We start from the raw sequence: 4,509 nt of genomic DNA on the forward strand, positions 1-4,509 counted from the left end.
ACGCTTTGCAGGAGTTTTAAGGCCTTTAATCCCCCAAGCTTGTCTTGTCCCTTTCTCCTCTTATCCTCATCAATGCACATTTGTCTTTTGGGGAGGTGGCTGGTGGGGAAGGAGGGTGGGTTGTTGACTGCTATTTTGGTTGCTGGAAAGTGAAAATAGCCCGGAGGGGCCGTGTAAACATTCTAGCTTAGCAACAACAAGAGAGGCTGGGAGACGAGGAGAAAGTCAAACAAATCCACGTTGTTCCGTGCTTATGTTGTCGTCAGAGGGTTTCTCTAAGCAGGTATCACAGGTGCGAGCTGTCGTATCAGCACACATCATCGCCATCTTCTGAACTTCCTGTCAGTGTGTCGTTCAACCCCCGTAGCGAGGAAATGTCATTTTTGCATCACTATGACATGGGGAATAACTTGAGCGGCGAGCTGAACCTCAAACAATCGTTTGCGTTTAGGTGCGCACTCCCAAACATCTTTGGGGTGCTCGCAGTGTCACCGTGGTCTTTAAATCCGCACGCTTTGGCGTCTGACTACAATGAGGGGAAGTTGTCAAGAGGCCGCGATGTGTTTTTGAGAGGGGAAAGGATCAACGTTCTGTCACTGTCACTCCCAGATGAGTTCCTGTTGGTGTATTGAAGACAACTTGCACCTTTCCAAGTAAGTATGTTTTGTTTGGTACCTCTGCCAAGGAAGAACAGTTTATCGCCATTTTGACTCATTCGCTGCCATTCACAAATTTATTCAGGAATTGAAAATATAACTTAAAGAGCCATTCCCGAATTAGTTTGGGTTTTGTCGTTTCTTGGGTGCTGATAAAGCGCTGGCCAGACCTCTGGCAATGCATTTTCCCTTCCACAAGGGGGCAACATTTCCCTTTTTTTCCACGTTAGCGCTTTGTTCCAGTTTCAACTGTTGTTAAAGCACAATATAAACCAATATGTATGTATTGCATTGTATTTTGTACAGCTCCCCTCATTTCAATCTCATATAACTCCAGACCCATATAATTTAGCAATTAACACTTTTTTCTGATAAAAGAAGAGAGTCTAAAGTTTGTTACGCTGCATTGAATGTTTATGTAATCCTAAAACTCAATATTCTGTGGGTCCTGGAATTCAAGTGATAATGACAAAAAAACCTGGCACTGGAGTGGACACATTTTTTTTGCACTTCTGGCAGTGAATGAGTTAAAATATAAATTGTGTGAGATTTTCAAGGCTGGTGTCACAAAAATTATATGGAAAACAAGTTGCTGTATTTTCTGCACGGTAAGGGGAATGTTCAATGAATGGCATTTTAAAATGTTTTCAATATACGTACATACAGTAAAGTCTTGTTTACTGTATGTACAGTAAAGTCTCGTTATATCGATATTCAAGGGAGTCCGAAAAATATCGATATAACCGGGACTATCGATATATCCGACCCTGTTTGCATGTAATTTTCTCAGTGCGTGCATAGAAATAGTATCGATATAACTGGGACTATCGATATATCCGATATCGATATAACGAGACTTTACTGTATATTTATGGCACACTGTATTAGAAGGCGCTATAGTAGAAGCTTGGGTTATGTTATGCATCTATTGATTAGATGGTGCTGCGCTAAAGCGAATGTCAACAAAGGAGTCAGATTGATTAAAAAAAACACACATGAAAATTTGGATTTACACATCCATATTGGAAATACTAAAAATATTCCAGATTTTATAAATTCATCACAATAAATTAATAGATAGAATTTTCAGACATTACCAATCTTATTTTTAAAATTGTATGTTCTTTAGGAATATTTTTTTTTTAAATATTTTTGTCCCGTTCGCTCGAGGAGTGGTGACAATACTCGAGGGACGACGGAAGGTAGTAAGATCGGATCCGAAATACACGGTGGAGACAGTGATTCCAATAAAGAGTATTTACTGAGGCACATCAAACATAACAGGAGGTCAAGTACAAGGAAGGAGGCCAACGGTAAACCGACCTGCGTGCAGAGTGGTGACAGGGGACTTCCAGGAATACACCGACAACAACCGTTAGGTAAGTGTGCCTTTTATAGCCAGAAGGCACAATTAAGGAAATGGGGAACAGGTGCGTGAGCCGGGAGAGACAGGAGGGGAGGGGCGCGCTCCTGACGTCGATGAGGATATGACAATTTTAGCCTTAAATAGAAATAAACATTTTTTGGTGCTGACACCATAGACAAAAACAAGCAAGAAATGACAACATTTCCATTTAAAATCATTGTGCCAAAAAAAAAAAAACAATCAGACAAAATCGAGAAAAAATTCAGCCTGGAAAAATTATTTAAAAAGATTACCGAAATGACACGCCATTTTATATCAATGAAGCGGCCACTGCTAGCAGTGGTTGCGAGACCTGTTGACCAATATGACTTCACATATAAGACGCACCAGTGTATAAGGCGCCGGGTCATCTTTTAAAGAAAATGAAGGCTTTTGGGTGCACCTTACACACCGGAAAATGCGGTATACGCTTTTCTCCTTCAGTGGAGGCGAGATGATTCACTCAGTATACAAAGAGATCCTGCAGCCTTTGCGTCATTTAGTGTTTTGGAGCAGGTCAGAACTTTGACAGCACAGCTGAATCTTTTCAGGAATGCATAAACATGTAGCAGAGGAAAGTAGGTGTTAGAGCAATTTGCTCTACGAACACATTTTAAACATCTTTACTATTCGTTTTATTTCCTCGGACTGGTCATGACGTCACATCTTGCCAGTCTTTACAAAAGCTCTCCCAAAGTGCTCCTCTTTCTCTTCTCCCCTCGGACTGCCTGCCCCTCTGAGGGTAGACAGTTACATTTTGTACCAAGGATTAAAGAATCTTTTTTGTTTTTACTTTTGATTCCCGCTTCATTAATAATGACCCTAACAGTAGGTTTATCTTTTGTAAGACTCATCTTGGAACATTTTTGACACAGTTTGTATACGGTGCAGTTCTGCAACACAAGTCACATGGATCCCCCAATGACCATTATATGGAAACAGGTTGTTTGGTTGCTCTTATTATAAACAGTGAACCCATTGCTACGCTAAATTCTGAATAGTAAAATGTCAGAGGTCAACCTTAGTTCTTAAACCATTTACAACACCCGCCTCACCCGCAGAGCCATCAGCATCGCTGGCGATCGCACCCACGCCATCGGGTAGGAGACTGCGGAGTCTCCGAGCCAAGACCAGCAGGCTCAAGGACAGTTTCTGCCACCAGGCAGTCTGGAGACTCAACTCCCTCCCAGCCCTGCCCTCTCCTGCCCCTTCCCACTGCCGCACTCACCGAATTCTGAGTACACGCTACACGCTGTACTATCACCCTGAAGTCTATTTTTTTCTCGTTTTTTTTCTGCAAGACCTCACTTCAACCTTTTTTGTGTTTGTTTTTGCATTACTACACTACCTCACTTTACATTCAGAAATTACATATATTTTCTGTTGTCAATTGTTTGTCTTTTTTAGTCACATTATAAGTGCCTTGCACGCTGGGTCCGAGAGTACATTAATTTAATCTGTGCTGTATGTCAAGCATATTAGCATATTTGACAATAAAGCTGACTTTGACTTTGGCTAATCTACTTGGATACCGTTTTGATATTTAATGTCATTAACACATACAGTAAAGTCTCGTTATATCGATATCGGTTATATCGATAGTACTGCTTATTACGATACTATTTCTATGAATGCAAGGAGAAAATGTACATGCCGCAGGATCGGATATATCGATAGTCCGGTTATATCGATATTTTTTCCGACTCCCGAGAATATCGATACAACGAGACTTTACTGTATTACAGTTTTTATCATCTCACTACATGTTCACACGAATTCAAGGTTTCACTTTTTGATGCTTTTTAAATTTGATCCAATGACTTTTTTTTTCTCCCCTTCCATCCATCAGCACGAAAGTTCCAGGCTTTTATTGCTTAACTATGTTGACAAATGGCCCTTTGTCCACTTTGAAAGCTATAGCGACAAAGTAGTCATCGGAGCCGGCCGTTCTCTCAGGTTGGCAAGCCCACCCATGAAGGGGATGCTTCCGCAAAGGAGCTTATTTATAATTACCACTCATTAAGGAAAGGTCCCTTAAAAGCATTTTCTCTTTAATGAAGTTTACCGGCACCAGTCGGTCTGTTTGAGGCCAAATGTATTCTTTGGTTACACATTAATATGATTTGTCTTGGCACATTAAGAAAAAAATATTGGCACACCAAGTCACAGTGAGCTGCAATGCCAATTTTTTGTCTCTGGTGTTTTTACTTTGAGGTTTGCGAGAAAATTCAGGCCATTGTTACTATACTCGGTGGGTGAGCTTTTAGCTAGTGATTACAAACAATATCCTATTTGGGCATGCTTAACATGTCAATAAATTGGATTGGTCGCCACCTTTGAGATTTTTTTCAATTACATATTAACTCATTCACTGCCATTCAAATGTATTAATTGAAAATATGACTTGGAGCGCCATGACTGAATTTGTTCGTGTTTTTGTTTTTGTTG

General features: G+C 40.5%; 1 long non-coding RNA gene across 1 annotated transcript; it reads left to right on the top strand.

Annotated features, from left to right (window-relative positions):
* The first annotated feature begins 212 nt into the window (after positions 1-212).
* Positions 213-3,404, top strand: LOC148900911 (uncharacterized). Its single transcript, XR_016114372.1, has 3 exons — positions 213-653; positions 1,941-2,035; positions 3,123-3,404. It is a non-coding gene; the product is annotated as an uncharacterized LOC148900911 (long non-coding RNA).
* The last annotated feature ends 1,105 nt before the right edge of the window (positions 3,405-4,509 follow it).

The sequence above is a fragment of the Hippocampus bargibanti genome, linkage group LG03 (genome assembly GCF_051943395.1).
Source record: "Hippocampus bargibanti isolate YZ-2025 linkage group LG03, ASM5194339v1, whole genome shotgun sequence".
NCBI lineage: Eukaryota > Metazoa > Chordata > Actinopteri > Syngnathiformes > Syngnathidae > Hippocampus > Hippocampus bargibanti.